Source organism: Prosopis cineraria, unplaced genomic scaffold, assembly GCF_029017545.1.
Source record: "Prosopis cineraria cultivar Desert tree isolate PC_DT_omini unplaced genomic scaffold, ASM2901754v1 PC382, whole genome shotgun sequence".
Classification (NCBI taxonomy): Eukaryota; Viridiplantae; Streptophyta; class Magnoliopsida; order Fabales; family Fabaceae; genus Prosopis; species Prosopis cineraria.
In genome coordinates this window covers 1-18,633 of record NW_026555709.1, presented here as the reverse complement: position 1 = coordinate 18,633, position 18,633 = coordinate 1, and the positions used below count along the sequence as shown (strand labels likewise).

Below are 18,633 nucleotides of genomic sequence, written 5' to 3'. Positions count from 1 at the left end.
AGTAACTAGTTGATCGAGAAAACTGTTATGAGTTTCTTTGGGTCTTAAAAACTCATTTGAAGATGCTCGCGGCTGAATTATAAGTGTTAAACCACTGCCGACACTGGAAGAAGCCTTCAACATGATGAAATGTGAAGAAAGTCAGAAGGTACACACTAAATCTCCAACAAGGTCGTCTTCTATCTCTATTTCTCCCTCTCCAGAAGTCTCAGCCTTGGCTGTTCATGGAACACAAGAAGATTCTAAAGGGAATAAAGCTGGTCATTGGTGTGATCATTACAATAAAAAAGGTCACACTTAGGAAGTTTGTTGGAAATTACACGATAAGCCCCCCAACAACAAACAGAAACCAAGAAGCGATAATAAAAGCATGATGGTAGGACCAACCATACCAAAGAATGGGTCTTTAAGAACAAAGGAGCTCTTGGTGCTTTGAAAATCTAAGACAAACATGGTAATCAACTTGCTCCTGCTTTCGATGAGACACATATCCCTTCTGTTACTCTAGCACGAGTAGGTACTGCCCTTACTCAAGCACTCAATAGTGCTTCTTTTTCTAAAAATATCTAGATAGTAAGCTCTGGGGATACAAACCACATTACAAGTTATAGGGAGCTTTTTTCTGAATTTACTGAATTCAGAGAACATGATGTGGTGGAGGTAGCTAATAAGCAGTTTGCTAAGGTTACGAGAATGGGCATAGCAATCATTTCCGCAAACATAATATTAAGAAAAGTTTTCTATGTTCCAAAAACTAAGTGCAGCTTACTATCTATGTGTAGAATCGTGTATTAGCTTAATTGTCTTGTTTTTGACAAATCTGGGTGTGATTTTCATGATCTGGCTTTGGGGGGATGATTGGCAATGCTAAGGAGTGGCATGGACTCTATTATCTTCAAGGAACCCTACCAAAAGCACGTATATCTTGTGTCTTTACTTCTATGTCTATGGATGATGTTCAATTGTGACATTCTAGTAGGCCACCCTAGTCTTAGCTACTTGCAAGCTTTCTTTCCCAATATTAGTAATAAAACTATTGCTAATTTCCATTGTGAAACCTACCACTTTGCCAAAGAAACTCACAATTCTTATCATAGTCATTCTTACAATCCCACTAAGCCATTTACTCTTATTCATAGTGATGTATAGGTCCATCTAAAATTGAAATTGCAACTAATTAATGCTCGCGGGTTTGTTTCAATTCTTGATGATCAAACTCAGTTAACTTGGATCTTTTTTACAAGGAATAGGTCCGAAGTCTTCTCCATGTTCTAAATTTTCTACATGTTTGTACAAACTCAATTTCACACTAAAATTCAGATTCTTAATTCTCGATTTATAGAATTTAGTAACTTACATGGTTTACATCACCAAACATCTTGTGCATATTCTCCACAACAAAATGGTATTTCTAAAAGGAAAAATAGGCACCTTCTCGAAGTTGCTCATGCACTATGAGTGCACAACAACATGCCCAATAGATTTTGGGGGGACGCTGTTCTTACCACTGCAAATTTAATAAACCGCATGCCTTCCAAAACTTTAAGTTTTTCCACCCCTCTTCAAAAATTTCTTGAAAATTTTCCTAATTCTCCTTTAATTTCTTCCATTGCTCTAGCTGCAACCGCTTTTGTTCACAATGAAGGAGAAGGAAAACTTAATTCCCGTGCTTTAAACTGCATTTTTCTAGGATATTATTCATCCCAAAAAGGCAACAAATGCTTTTCTCCTTCCAATAACAAGGTTTATGTGACTATGAATGTCAAATTTATTGAAAATCAACCATTTTTTCCAAATCCCCCATTCAGGGGAAGATGACTTCTGAGATATCTAAGTATGAATGGATCATTAGTGAAACCGAGCAAAGATTATTTCACTAATTTTGACCAGCATGAGTCACATACTTCATTACCCCATCCTCAATCAAACTTATTTTTCCCTTCCACTTCACCTTCTAAATCTGAAAACAGCCCAAAAAATTCTCACTCACTACCCACCAGCATTGAATCTTCATCCACTAGGTCCAAATTCCAAGATATTAATCCATTTTTGAACCTTCTTTCTGAAACAAATTCAGCTGAGACTATGGTGGAAGAACCTTTAAATGCATCTGAATAGCAACATGGTGGGTATGAGTCCATTGCTACAAGGCAAAGTCAAGAGTTTGCACCGGAACCAAGTCTTGAAGATTTACACAGGCCGATTGCCTCAAGAAAAGGGAAAAGGAGTTGCACTCAACATCCCATCGGCAAATATGTTTCATGTACGAAGTTGTCTCCTCATCTAAGAACCTTTGTCGCTAATGTTGAGAAGGTCAAGATACCCAATAGTTATGATGAAGCTGTAGCAAATCCAAAATGGAGGAAAGTTATTGATGAGGAACTACAAGCTCTTCACGAGAACAAAACTTGAAAGCTTACTGAGCTACCTAAGAGAAAATCAATTGTGAGCAACTAGTGGGTTTTCACAATCAAGTATAACCCAAATAGAACGATTAATAAATACAAGGCTCGACTAGTTGCTCAAGGGTTCACGCAAACCTATAGCATTGATTACCATGAAAACTTTACTCCAGACGCTACACTTAACACTATTAATGTTTTGTTATCTATTGCTGCAAATTTGGATTAGCCATTACATTAATTGAACATTAAAAATGCTTTCCTAAATGGTGATCTCAAAGAAGAAGTATAAATGGAGGTACCTCTAGGCTTGAGGAACGCAAGAAACTCAAATAAAGTTTGCTGATAGAGCTCTGCTTTATAATAACTAATAGAACAAAGCTTTTAATGCAAAGAGAAATAAATGAAGGAAATTCTGAGGTTTTGATATTAATGCATATGAACTGAATCAGTGTTACAAAAGAGAAACTCACTGATTCTAGCCAAAACCCTATTCCCTATAACTGAAAATTACAAGCCAAATGAAAGAACACAGCAACAAGAACAAGGCCCCTCACTAGTGTTTGGGAGACCAGCACTCTCCTCACTTCTGTCTCACTTCACAAAAACATCCTTGAGTGCCAATAAAAAATAATACAACAAAATAAAGCAAGCAAAAAGGTGACTTCAATATCGAGACTAAATCTAAGCCACCCTACCAAAACATCATGACTTAATCCTTCTTTTCTGGACCCCCAAGATATTAATCTTGACCCAATGGGTATTTCCTTTCTACACCCAACTGCCCCCTTGATCTCCTCTTATAAGTTTGACCATATCTCACGGTCACATCATTTGCCAACTTTTCAAACCTCTCTATGGATTAAAACAGTCTCCAAGGGCTTGGTTTGACAAGTTCAATCGAGCAATAAAGAAACAATGATATGCTCAATGTCAAGCAAATGATACCCTATTTGTGAAACACTGCGGTTCAAAAATCACTGCTCTTATTGTATGTTGAAGGCATTGTTCTCACAAGAAATGATGCTAAGGAGATTGCCAACTTAAAGGAGAAAATTGCTGCTGAATTTGACATCAAGGACCTTGGAAATTTGAGATACTTCTTGGGCATGGAGGTAGCCAAGACCAGAAAAGGAATTAGCATGTCTCAACACAAGTATGTTATTGATTTGCTAAAAGAAACAGGAATGTTGGGGGCTAGACCAACACACACACCTATGGAGCTTAATCAAAAATTGATGATTAGGCATGATGGTAAAGCAATTGACATGGAAAGATATCAAAAATTGGTGAAAAAATTGATCTATTTGTCCCACACAAGACCTGACATATGCTATCCTGCAAGTGTGGTAAGTCAATTCTCTAGCAGTCCTCAAACTGAACATATGATAGCAGTGTATCGAATTCTCAAATGCCTGAAAAAAATACTAGGACAAGGCTAGTTCTTCGAGAAGGGTAACTCCAGAAGCATAGAAATGTTCACTGATGCAAATTGGGGAGGTTCAAAAAGTGATAGATGCTCCACCACTAGCTATTGCTCATATATGTGGGGTAACCATGTGACATGAAGAAGTAAAAAAACAGCCCAATGTATCAAGAAGCTCGACTGAGTTTGAATATTGAGCATTGTCCTTCGGGGTATGTGCTTATCAGACTTCTAAGGAAGTTGAAGATGGATGTGAATTCTCTGCTCAAGGTTTGGTGGCATAACATGACAGCCATAAAAATTGTCAAAAATCCAATCCAACATGATTGAATGAAACATGTAGAGATTGATCGACACTTCATTAGGAAAAAAATTGAGAACAAAATAATTGATTTAGCATATATTCCTCAGGTCAATAGATTGCTGATGTGATGACAAAATCATTGACTCAAGACAAGTTCGAAGGATTTAGAAGTAAGCTGGGAATGATTAATATCTATTCACCAACTTAAAGAGTGTTGGAAGTGGGCTTGTTGTCTCTTGGACCCATTAGAAGAGTCTGACCTAAGTTACCCAATATAACTTGATTATAAGGATATTTTCTATTTACTTTTATATCCCCAAATGTATGGGATTTTCCTGTTTTAGGATTGTTTGCCTGATATGATCAGATTTGATCATCCCTCTTGCATCTATCTATGTAATCTGTTTTTCAGCTACTACAAAGCAATCTTACACAAATAATAGCAATTATTGTAACCCTAATCTGCTCTATAAGTGCTACATGAGATAATCAATACTACCATGGGCTAAGACATTAATTTTAACTCAGCAAATTTTATGGTACTAGAGCCATGGCCAATCGAAACCTCCAATTTGGCCACATCGTGCTTTCAATACTGCAATTGTTGATCCAAGTGTCCCCAAAAATGGAGGCATTAAAGAAAAATAATACTTGGGAATTGACAAAGCTGCCCAAAGGAAACACAACAATTGGTTGCAGATGGGTTCTTACAAATAAATACAATCCAAATGGGAGTCCAAAGCACAAGGATCAACTGATAGCCAAAAGGTCACACGAACATATGAAATTGATTATCAGGAGTCTTTTGCTCTAGTAGCAAAACTCAATATGGAACTTCTCTCACTAGCTACAAACCTTGATTGGCCACTACATCAATTAGATGTGAAGAATGCCTTTGTAAATGGCAACTCAGAAGAGGAAGTTTACATAGACATTCCTCCTAGTTTCAAGAATAATGGAAATAAAGATAAAGTGTGAAAGCTCAAAAAGTCTTTATATGGCTTAAAACAGTCTCCACGGGCATGGTTTGAATGCTTTACTAGAGCAATGAAAATGAATGGACACACTCAACGTCAATCAGATCATACCCTATTCATCAAGCATCGAGATGGAAAGATAGCTATTCCCATCGTCCATGCAGATGACATCCCCCTCACTAGTGATGACGCAAGTGAGATAGAAAGTCTCCAGAAGATGTTAGCAACAGAATTTGAAGTAAAGGACCTAGGAACATTGAGAACAGAATTTCAACCGAGGAACATTGAGATAATTCCTAGAAATGGAAGTGACCAAATCAGAGGATTGACTTGTAATTTCACAAAGGAAGTATGTTCTTGATTTATTGCAAGAGACAAGTATGCTTGGATGCAGGGTGCACACTACTCCTATGGAATTGAACCACAAGCTTGGTTTAAATTCAAATAGTCCTTTGGTTGATCAGGGAAGATATCAAACCTTGGTTGGCAAACTTATCTATCTCTCCCACAGAAGATCAGACATAGCCTATGTAGGGAGTGTGGTGAGTCAATTCTCTAGTGAACCTAACAAAGAACACATGACAGTTGTGTTCAAAATCTTTAGATACTTGAAGTTCACACCACGGAAAGGACTCTAATTCAGACAAGGAGTCCACAAGGGAATTGAAACTTACATAAATATTGATTGGGCTGGTTCTATCACTGATAGAAGGTCTACAACAGACTATTGCACATTTGTGTGGGGAAATTTGTCTACTTGGAGGAGCAAGAAACAACTATTAGTCTCCCGTAGTAGTGCAAAACCAAAACTTAGAGCCTTGGCCTGTGTGAAGGATTGTGGAAACCTCTTTGAGGAGCTGAAGGTGAGTTACGACGGACAAATGAAGGTTTTTTGCCACAATATGGCAACAATAAAACATTGTCAAAAACCAAGCATGTTGAGATTGATCGTCGTTTTATCAATGGAAAAATAGAAGGCAAGATTGCGAGTGTGAACTACAAACCTACAAGGCAGCAAGTGGCAGATATACCCATTTAATTACCTTTTAATTGTGCTGTTATTATTTCCAGATTTAGGGGACTCAAATCTGATTTGAAATTTGAATCAGATATTAAATCAGATTAGACTCTGATTTCATTTATTATTGTAACCCTAATCTGCTCTATGTAGTACACGAGATAATCAAATAATACTATGGGCAGAGACATTAATTTTACCTCAGCAAATTTCTCAATGAACATACTTAAGACAATCCTTTTTCTATGAATTAGGTAATTTTCAAGAGGGATTAAGTGGTTATTTATATGATAAAACAGAGAAACAGTCTTCTTATACTTATAGATAAATTAGGAAAATTATTCTGTATATTAGTCGATTAGTTGATATGTGGAAATGAGAATAGAGACTTCAGTTCATGAGAGTCTGTGTGAGGGAAAGTCAAACTACTGTTTATATCAAAACTTCTAAGTCTCAATCTCCAACCCTAAACAACACCCATCCTCTTCACATAAAATTTACAGTTTCCTACTTTCTATCCCACCCAAGGGTCAAATCAAAGTTCATCACTTCATAATTTTCCAGCAAGCAGACAAATGAAACCCAGCCATCATTCATCTTTTAGCTCAATATTATCAATTGTAACAGAAAATCTAATCCGTAAAATGTAAACTAAGTTCTTCTTTTCGCAATTTTAAACTCCTTTGGTTCCAAAATTTCTCTATGAAATATATTGTCCACCCAGTTCATCCAAAGTACTTTCCTTTGCTTAATCCTTTTACAGTGCTCCAGAAACCCTAGAACAACAATGTCCCGCTGATACGAGAGTAGGAAACAAATGTTAATATCCTAAATTAACCGTAAACCGGATTAAATAATTCCGGTTCACTCTCTCCGACATAAATAGAAAGTTAACCTTAAAAGGAAAATAAACCAGTAGTCAATCAAAATTAAACCGAAGTATCCCCACAAGAAAATTGAAATTAAAAAAAAATTAATTAATTAAAAAAAACTGAGTGATAGAGTTCAGAAGACATACCCTCCACCGCCTGAGCCGGTCAATTGAAGCATTTTTTGTACTGGAAATATCAAACGGATCGGTTGAGCCCTCCCCGTCATCAAAGTCCCCGGAGATATTATTCCCCTCTTCTATGTCGTTCTGACGGCGAGGGGACCTCTTGAAATTACTCATAGTAATCGAAAACTGTCGCAGGAGAGATGGCACCGTCAATATCTACCGCCTCTTCACTTCACTCACACTCATTCAAATTCTCCCTCTGAAACTACGCTCTATAATTCTAAGCCAAATTTCTAAGAGATATTTGACATTTTTTTTTTTTTTACAGAAGATATTTGATAAACGCGGGATTAGCGTGAAGACTGAAATGAACGAAACCCACTAGCACCAGGAAAAATAGTATAAAAACTAATAAAATAATGAAATAAAAAATTACCAAATAATCCCCGATGCCACGACTCCACGAGTCAAGTCTTCTGAATAAAAGCGTTTCGCAGTCTGACTCCTCGTGCTCCTCCGCCTCCTTCGTCTTCCTCTTCGATTAGGAGGCGTTACAGGAACCTGAAACTTCCCTCTATTTCAGTTCATCTCATTTATTATCTCCATGAAAAGCAAAAACGTTCACGAGAAGAGAATGCAATGCTGACACCACTATGCTTGGCTGTAATTATTCCCTTGGAAATTCACTTCACTCATCAATAAGAATATGTTCCATTCACTTTTTTTATCTCTTTACCGATTCTTCAAATCAAACACCTGTATGAATTATGCGACTGAGAAAACGTGTTTCCACACTGTGAGCTCTTTCCCGATCAGATTCAGAGTCTCGAACTTAGAAGAGAAGTTGCTTCTAATCATAGTTAAATCTTGCTATTCTAGTGCCTTTGCGTAAACAAATGAAAAGAGAGCAGTGGCAGACGTGGGTTGCTTAACTTGGCTTCGCTGTCTTTCAACTTTATTTTTCAGTAGGTGGAGAGCATACAGGTTTGCCACATTCATACATGCAGTCACAGGTACAGAGGTAGGACGTGCCGACCTCAACACACAAACAGAGCAAGCGAAAGTCACTCTCAAGAGAAGCCAATAAAAAATTATTTTCTGGAAAAGGCAAGAAAAGACTGGAGACAATCAAAGAGAGAAGTGAACTGGAAAGATCGATAATAGTACCGTCTTTGTGAATAGAAAAAGAATTATGAGTTTATGTTCAATTTCTTGATGTGAGTATTGTTTATTAGATTGAAAATCCATAAGATCAAAGCTGAGGTGGTAAAAATGGCAGCGAGATGGGCAAGGAATGTAAAGAGTTCATACATACCTCCCCAATTTACCCATGCTGTGAATGTGAATTGAAGCCATTTGAATCTTATCTAAGGGAAATCATTTCAAGTTCAAACGGTCCCTTCCCTGTTTCTCCACAAGATGTACTGTTTTTTGGTTTTTTTTTTTTTTTTGCCCAGGCACTAGATGTACGGTGTGTATATATATATATATATATATTTATATATCATAAATTCATACACTTACCATGTTTTACACGGACTCCTGGAAATGTTCTATAATTTTGACTCAGCTGAAGACTCTTGAACAATTAATTTGTCGCAGTGAATTGTACGAGTCAAGGTTTAGGACTATAGGAATTTCCTATGATTTAAATTAGATTTTATTTATTATTTATAGGTATTCTCTTGATAGCAATTGGACACTAAATATAAATATTTCCTTCAATGGGGATTCAATTTCTTCATGTTGCGAGGAGTCATATCTTTTCACTAAACTAAGCCCCTGTTCGTTAACTTAAATTAAGTTCCATGTTTTACATTAATATTAAATTATATCCAAATTCAAATTACTTCTAAATTTTGATAGTAAACCTTGGAAAATTTTTAAATGTGTAGGTACCACTCACCATGGTTGATAGTTCGAGAGGTTTATTTAGCTGCGTAGCTTGCCTATAATCTGAACCACAAGGTTGTTGGTAGTTTAAAGAAAAAAAAAGATAGAAGGAAATATATTATTTTTCCTTTGCCAGAAAAAGAATAAGTAGCATGCCATTGCTAAAGGATTAAATTTTGTGGGTAAAGCAATAAAATAATTAATAATAATAAGTTTAAGAGAAAATATAACAGAAAGTTATTATAATTTGGTTGTGTTTTGTTTTTAATTTTTATAACGTTATTTCGTTGTTCATAGTCTCTTTAATTTAGTAATTATAATGTTAAAAATATATATAAAAACTTTAAGTTGATACAGGAAAAGTTAATTTTATTGTAACTATATAATTTGTTAATGTTTTTATTGACATGAAAATAAATTGACCAAATATGATTAAAAGGTGAAAATAAAAAATAAGGATGAAAATCTTTCTTTTATGTTTAGCTTAATCAAACCAAATGTGAGAGACGAATACAAAATTAAATAAACGTCAAAAAAGGTGTTAAAAAAGTCAAGTACACATTAGAAAAATTAATTTAATCAGTACCAACTCATTATGCTTATATATATTTTTTAAATTATAGTGACTAATATTTTAAATAGATCAAACTAAAGGGACTAGGAAGAAAGAAATAAAATTTTAAGAACTAAAAACAAAGCAAACAAAATACAAGGGCCCTACTATTATATTTTCCCTGAATTTAATTGCTCAAATTTATCAAATAAATTTATTATCAACTTTTTAAAGAAAAATAATTTGCCGTTTGCACACAGATGGCATCAGGAGAAAAAATATTCAGCAAGTCGGTGGTGCGCGGTGACAAGAGAGTTGAGGAACATTGTTCAATGAAATCGACGACGAATGTGGCCTTTGGATTGGATATTTATTCCGGCACAAAAAATTTAATAATAATATTATATTAAATTAATGATAAAATAGATAAAGCAGGAAACAAACGGTGGGAGTGTAAGGAGGAGGTGGGTTTCCTGGCTTAAATTATAAAATTATATTATTATTATTATTAATATTGTCAGGATTAAAATTAAAGCACAAACTTTTAAATATTATATTGCGATATACGATTAAACTTTTAATAAAGTTACAAAATTATTGATAATTTTTTATGAGCCTCGTGAACTCAGAGACATTGAAACGTGGTGCGAAGCCCACCGAGACAACGAGGACAGGAAATTTCTTGGAAATGGGAGATAGCCAGATAGGTCGGCCGCGGCCAGTTCCGTATATGTTTCCTAAATTTTAGCAAAAAATTATATATATATATATATATTATTTTTATGAAAGAACTGATGATAAGGATAAATAAAATAATTTTCATATAAAATATAGGTTTGTACAGAAGTTCTGATTATATAAATAAATATAGCTGGTATGTAAAGGTTATGTTGAAGGCTGATTGGAAGCATAGAGAAGAGATCATTTTGAAAGAATTTGAATTTAAGATTCAAAGAAAATCATCATTATTTATCCATTTAAAAAAAAAATCGAACATCAATAATTAACATTGATCTCAGTATCAATGTATATAATGGTAAGCCCTAACCCTTATCCCTTTCCCAGCTATCTCTTTCCAATTACTGAATGAGAATGTAATCCTTCTATCTTAGGGCGGTTACTTATATAGACTTATGTATATATCTAGCTATTAATGAATGATTTGAGCGTTATTTTAACATTAATGTCTTGAAAAATGAATTCAATCTCTTTTTTATAATATAAATAAAAAGTAGGCTCTACTGACAATCACTGGCCATACTGAGACTTTAGGTTATAGGGTGCAACGTTAAAAATAATTTAAAAAAATTAAATCCAAAATTTTTAAAATTAAGTTAAGAGGTATATAATCTTTTTTTATAATTATTTTTCAAGCTCAAGCGGTACATTTGCTGCCTTTGGCTCCAATGTAGCACCACCCATGCTAATAGTAGGGATTATTCCTCTACTAAGAGCATATGATAAATAACTTATAACTAAATTCCTACATGTATAAGATAGTTGAAATTTAAATACTCAACCATTTATATAAATGTTCGTTCATTTTTAAATAAAAATAAAGCTTGGAATTTTCCCTCCAAATTAGTTAGTTCTAACAAGGACCACATGTGGTCATTGGATTAGGTATTAGTGATTTTCTGATGTTGGGTGGGACAAGGAGGTCGCTCCACAAGAAAGAAACAAAATCAAATATCATTTATCCACTCACGTTACTCTTTGGGGAGGTATAGGCCTGACCCCAAAAGAATGCTCAAAAACTATGCATCGGACTAATCTAGGTCAAAAACACACCATATATAAAAGGAAGATATAGACAATTATCACATAAAACCGTATATAAAAAAATTGAAATGACATATAAATATAGAGAAATGAAGATATAGAAACTTACCTAAAAAGAGGGAAGGATCAAAGGAAGGTAAGGTGTGGTGGGCAAGGTTAGAAAATGGTAGGCTTGAGAGAGGAAAAATGAAAGGAAGGTTGATGAGAGGAAACAATCAATCAACAAGAAGGTTTACCTAACAAAACCAGATCCAGAAGAAGAAGGTGATGAAGAAGGTACCTAATCAATTAGGAATTGGAAGGTGGGTGTTAGGTATGCAAAAATGATGGCACTTGATATTTCATGCCTTATTGATCTGTCAAAGAAGGTGCCTACTGATCTATCAGTCACTCATGACTCACGCTCTTTGCCTGAATTATGCACTCACCCATGCTTCATGCATGTTTCGGTGTTTCCTGCCACTGCCTCTAACCCCACAAGCACACAACCAAACTCAATTAATACATATATAGAAAATATATCTTTAGGTCCTTGTAATTTTTCTTAATTTTAAATCAGGTCCTTATATTTTATTTTGTTTTGATCACGTTCTTATAATTTGATCCATTTGATATGTTAATCTTTGAAGGTTAATTAAAATTAAAAATGAATTATTAACTTTCTCAAAACAAAAATGCTTTTAAAGTTTCTAGAAATTTTGATTTAATACTTTTAGCCAAAAATTTTTAAAAAAATACAAAATCTCATTTATTACACTGTTTATATTTTTATTAATTATTTTATGAAAAATTCTAATATGTGTAAAAATTTATTTAGAATACAACCTAATTGCATAAATTTTGAGTTGTAAATATTATGTAATTAATTCTAAAATTATATAATATTTTAATAAAAATGTAAAATTTCTTAATTTTGTTTTTTAATAGAAAAATTAAAATATTTTAACCTTCAAGGATTAAAAAAATTATTGGATTAAACTATAAGGACTTAATTAAAATAAAATAAATTATAGAGATCTAGTCTAAAATTGAGTAAAATTACAAGGATTTAAAGATATATTTTCCCCATATATATCTATATGATTAGATAGAAGTCATATTTTTCTAGGGATTACATGAAAATTTTTGTTTTATCAACTTAGGGTGACATGAATAGTAGAAACTTCCTCCCTTAAAGAAGCAAATAATTGCCGTTATGTATTCCTAATATTTAATTTGTGTAGAGAGCAAAATTTAGTTGCCAGACACCCCTAATATCTTGCCAAAAATAAGGATGAGAGAAACATAACAAAGTACAATTTAAAACAATTATATTAAAATTTTTACACATTAGCTAGTTGCATTAAAAAAATATATTCTTAAAAATTTTTAAATTAACTTTCTCCATTAATTTTATATGATTCTAACTAGTATTACAAAGTTTAGCGCAATACAATTTATTTACAAAAATGACAATCATACTTTCTATACTGATTCCTATTTTCAGTGCATAGGGGTAGGGCAAGTTAAACGTTTGAAGCTGATGGGATTGAATCCACAACATGGCGCACTTACAAGGGTGAACATCAAGCTACCAGACTACAACATTATTCGCACACTGATTTCATTTTAACTGCAGTAAAATCACCGTTGTAAAAAAAAATTGTAATTATGTTTTTTATAGGGTTAAAAATTATTTTTATCTTTAAATTGTATATAAAATGTTATAAATGACTCTAAATTTAATTATGAATTTATTTTATCCCTTAATTTTAAAGATTTTCTCTGTCATTACCCTGTCATTTTTTTACCATTAGTGGGTCTTATATTACTTTTTTAAATATTTTTGTATTATAAAATATTTGAGTTGAAGGATAAAAATGATCCTTCGAATTAAAGTTTTAAAATAAAAATGACCCTTAATCCAACCGGCATTAAGTGTTTTCAACATTAGGATAATAGTAAAAAAATAGTTTTAAAGTTGAGAAATAGAATTAACTCATAGTTGAGTTTAAAGTTATTTGTGACTTTTTATGTACAGTGTAAGGATAAAGATGACATTTAATACTTTTTATACATTATGCACTGATGCAATATTATTACCATTCAATAACGTATACTTTTGAGGCTAGCTAGGCAATTGGGCATGGACCAATTAGGTTCTAGAAAGATTTAAAAAAAAAAAAAAAAACTCAACTAGATTAGTGGGAGTGCGGGACTGATCATCATTTGACATGAATTAACCCAAACCGAAGAAGAATGACAGATTTGAATCAGGCAAAGATGGGTTCGAATGAAATGATAGATGATCGAGAAGACCAGAAAAATAATAATGAATTCACAAGCCCACGCGTGAGTGCATGTAATTACTCTTGTCTCTTTAATGCATGCCTCCATCAGTATGTTGTTATTAATATTCAACACGTTCATGTCTATCTTCTGTTCAATCGATTATGGCTACTACGCGGAATTGGGGACCAAGTGGGAAATATATTATCTCCACAAAGACTTGAATTGCCCAATTTGTCGGCAACATGATTTTTTTTAATTTCTCACAAGCATTTTTTTTATCAAAAAAAATACAATTCAAGACACCTTTAAATATTAAATGTGAGCATATTTTTAAATAAAAATTTAAATATTAATTTATCACGTTATAAAAGACTAGTCCTAACTTTTATTAAACTCGGCAAAATGATTGATAAAAAGAGGACACAAGAAAGTGAACCAGGAAAAAAAAAATTAAGAGCCTCGCCTATTGTTTATATTGTATGTAGCGAGTTTCATGAATAAGTCATATCATTATTAACTTACCAAAAATAAAACTTGTTAAAAAATTAATTATTTTTTTATTTCATCACACCGCATCACGCATATACATGATGAAAATATAGAGACAAATATAACAAAGAGATGGTTAACTTAATTAGGATACATTCAACATTAATATTTTTTATTCTGAAGAAGAAAGTTCAACTGTGTTTGTTTAAATTTTATTGTGATATTAATTTAATAAATAATTTTCTAAGCAGAGTTCCTATGTTAGAAATAGAATATTATGCTAATAGTCTCTTCACTCAATGCCACCTCACACTAAAAAAAGAGAAATGGTAGGTTGTGTACGTCATATGGGAAAAGCGTCGGCATGGGAGTGTGGTGAGTCATGAGTGTACGTGTCTGTCATCACCACGGCTAATTACATAGATATATGTTTCGATGGTTGCTCTCGAAAGACGCAACCTATGAAAGAGAAAATGAAGAGCATGTTTGGTTTTCGTTTTTAAAAATATTTTTTTTTGTTTTCAAAAAACATAGAAAACTTATTTCTACAATTTTTTGAATTTAATTATTTTTAAAACTGTTTTATTTTGAAGAAAAAAATAAACATCTTAAAACTATTGCCGCTTTACTTTTTTTACCATCACTTTAACCGATCATTATTATAAGCTATCACTATCAATTACCAACAATCATCATTGTTAGTTGATTCTTTATTTTTGAAATTGTTTTTTAATTAAATTAACATAATCAAACATATTTTTATTTTTTTTTAAAAACAATTTTAAAAATTATACTGTAAAACATTTTCTTAAAAAATGAAAATACAACCAAACATATCCGAAATTTCTAACTTTCAACCCTTTTCAACAATATTTTGAGAATCAAACAAAATTTTCATGGGAGAATTTCAGATCAAGGCTGGTTAAAGTTTAGTTTTATCCTCTACCTGACAATTTGTTTTAATCGGTGGAGTCAGTGTTCCCCACATAAATATGCACGTGGAGAGTATAGTTTATAATTAAAGATAATTGAGAATTGTTAATACAAAAATTAGCTAGTAGCACGCTCCCATGGCATCCGCACTCTCTTGAAATGTATGTGTGTTTTAGAGAACAAGAGCCCATTTGGTTATTGTTTCAATTTTTTTTCAAAACTATTTTTGTTATATATTATTTAGAATTAGTTTTTAAAGCAAAACAAAATGAAAATATGTTCGGTTATATTAATTTAAAAATAATTTCGAAATGAAAAAAATAGGTTAGTAGTAACGATTGTAAGAAACTAAAAGTGATAGTCTATAATAAAAATTAATCAAGATAATGATATTTTTTAATAATCAAACATAATGTGTTTTAAAAACAAGAAAAATAAAATAAAAACAATTTTTAAAACATGTTTCATTTTTCCTTTTAAAAACAAAAAATAAAATATTTTAAAAATAATTAAATTAAAAATACTTATCCAAACGAGTTTTTTATGAATTCTTCTATTTTTAAAAATAAAGAACAATTTTTTAAACCAGAAATCAAACAAGTGCTAAGCCATTTGTTGTTGAACTAATAAGCTAAAATTTTATCGGTGGGATTTTGACTTTGTTTCTCAAACCATGTGTCATGGTTGTTGGGTTGGATGATATATAGATTTACAGAGAAGACTTGATGTTAATGTGTGTGGCTTGGACAAAATCTTTTGAAGTCACATGTTTTATGTGTATGAAAGTGGCTTCCAAAATGTGTACGAGGAAGACTGACATCTATGTTTATCTCTTCACACAAGCATCTACTTTTCTTAAAGCTGAAAAGAACTAAACTATTGTCTCATGAATACTAAATGTTATGATCAATATTAGCTTAAAATGAGAATTAATTCAAAAAATTATCATATTAAGCAGGAGAGTCCTTTTAACTCACAAATCTCACTTCACACTTGTGAGACTTATAACAATGGAGTGGAAGTTTATAATAATTAATCAAAGATTTAACCCTCCTTAATCAAAATTCATAAACATTGAATACTCGTAGTTATAATAAAAAATTTTGATGATTTTGCCTTTATATATCCCTCAATTTTGAGTTTTCTCTTTGAATCGTTTTCGTCAAACTCACCTCCATCGTCATCGCCACCATTGAAAGCAACTTCATTATTAATCAAGCCCTAACAATGAATTAAGTTGCCATCAATGACAACGAGGACAAGAAGGGAGAGTAAAGGGGACTTTTACATCAACGACTCTGAAGAATATAAGGAACGAGAAAACCCCTATAACTGGCGAAGCCATTATATTGGTGAAGACGAATCCTACATTGACAAGGAGGTCCAAACAACCCATAGTGATAATCACTTGTATGAATGCTAAGCAACCCTTTTTTTTTTTTTTGTTTTACCATTTGCTTGGATATGAATAATTTTTTATAAGGATTTTTTCAAAAGAAAAAAAAAAAGAAAGAAAAGAGAGAGGTTAATATGTAATTGCATCATATTCTAATATCCCTGCCTTATATAACAAACTATAAAAAACTCGCTTTTCTTGTGGTCCAATAATGCAAACCACGCTAAGAGTTGTAATTTTTAAAATATCTCTATTTTTTTATTTATATAAGAAAAATATCTTTGTCAATGTCTAGTATTTTACTATTTTTTAAAATCAAAACCAGCACTGGTTACAGTTTTTTGAAACTGCATGCGAAAGACTTGATTGCAAGGATGACAACAAACAAACAAAAGACTTATGTCTAAAAAAACATACAATAACGCGCGCGCGTGTTAGAGAAAAAGTCATTTGTTGCTAAACTAATAAGCTCAAATTTTGTTGGTATGGGATTTTGCTTCTCAAACCATGTGTCATGGTTGTTGAGTTGGTTGATATATAATATATATATATATATGGCCTTGTTTGGTATATGAGAATGAATTTTGAGAGATTGGAAGTGGCAATGAGATCGGGATCTAAAAACATGTTTGGAATACTGTGAGAATGAAAAAAAATCCTACCACTCAATAACACAAAAATGACCTAAATGACCAAATTATCCCCGTGTTCCTTCTTCCCTTGACAAAAGCCATGGAAGAAGCTAAAGCAACTTGAACTCAAACTAAATCTGGCAAAGTTGAAGAAACTCTTTGGAGATGGCTTGAGTCGAGGTAGATCGTGGAGGAGAACTCAAACCAAACAAAGAATGGAGGAGATAGCAAAGTCGAAGCAGACTGTGGAAGAGAACTCAAATGGCGTTCTATTCTAGCGACAAACATCTCCAGCTCCAATCTTTCCCCCTCCTTCATCTCCTTCTTCATTGATATTCTGCATCTCTCTCACTCTGATTTTTTCTCCTTCACATTTGCTGAAACATTCTCTATCTTTGATTTCACATGTATAGCTAAAATGATCTCCTCCTCCTTTGTTATGCCAAAGTTATACGTCAATGGACATGCCGTAACATTTGCAAGGTTGAGGATGACGGAGGAGGAGCAAACGAGGTGAAGGAGAGAAGGGAACAAGTTAGATCTAGACATCTTAGGAGGATATTTTGATCATGAAAATTTTAATCTTGAGATTTATTTTGCATCCCCAAAGGTCGTGGGTTTGAGTATTTTTGTATAGATGGAATTGAGCAATCATAAGTATCAATGAGTGATTCATACCAAACATGTCGGTGGCATTACTCTAACTCAATCCTAATCTCTAACATCCAATGCCACATACCAAATTAACGAGGCCATAGGTTTATAGAGAGGACTTAATGTGTAGGACTTGGATAAAACTTTTAAAGTCACATGTTTTACATCTATGAAAGTACTTTCCTAAATGTGTACGAGAAAAAAAAAAACATTTGTCATCTATGTTCATCTCATACACAGAAGCATCCACTTTTCCTATAACTGAAAAGCGCCTAAACTTTTGTCACATGAATAATTCTCAAGTGACAAAAATAAATGTTATGACCATCACTAGTATGAAAAAAAAAAAGTCAATTTCAAAAAATTAGCATGTTAAGTGAGAGAGTTCTTTAAAATTTAAATCTCATTTCATTGTGAGACTTATAACAATGAATGTGAAAATAACTAATGAAATGATAATAACAATCAATGATTTAAGCATCCATTATGCAAGTTTTATGAAAAATATTAGTTGAAATTTATTTTCCTAAAAATATCTACATCTTTACATTTATGCCCCTGAATTTTTTAGTAACACATGCATGGTGTTTAAATATGGAATATTTAAAGATAGGGAATATTAAAAAAGTAAATGGTAAAAAAAATAAAATTTAATCAATTTTCTATATTTTGGACCAATGGGTGTTCTAGAAAGTGGTTTATGTTATGGTTAGAAGGTATTATGTTGATAATTTTGCATCTATGTATCCCTCAATTATGAGTTTTCTCTTTCAATTGTTTTCATCAAAACTCACCTCCATCATGGTCGCCACCATTCAAAGCATCTTCATTATTAATCAAACCCCAAACACGAATTCAGTTGCGACAATTATGACAAGAAGGACGAGAAGGAAGAGGAAATGGGAA

At 32.7% G+C, this 18,633-nt stretch overlaps 1 pseudogene; it reads right to left on the bottom strand.

Moving 5' to 3' along the window:
* LOC129296675 (calcium-transporting ATPase 10, plasma membrane-type-like) overlaps window positions 1-7,477 on the bottom strand; it is a 41,123-nt pseudogene extending 33,646 nt beyond the window's left edge.
* Between the last annotated feature and the right edge of the window lie 11,156 nt (window positions 7,478-18,633).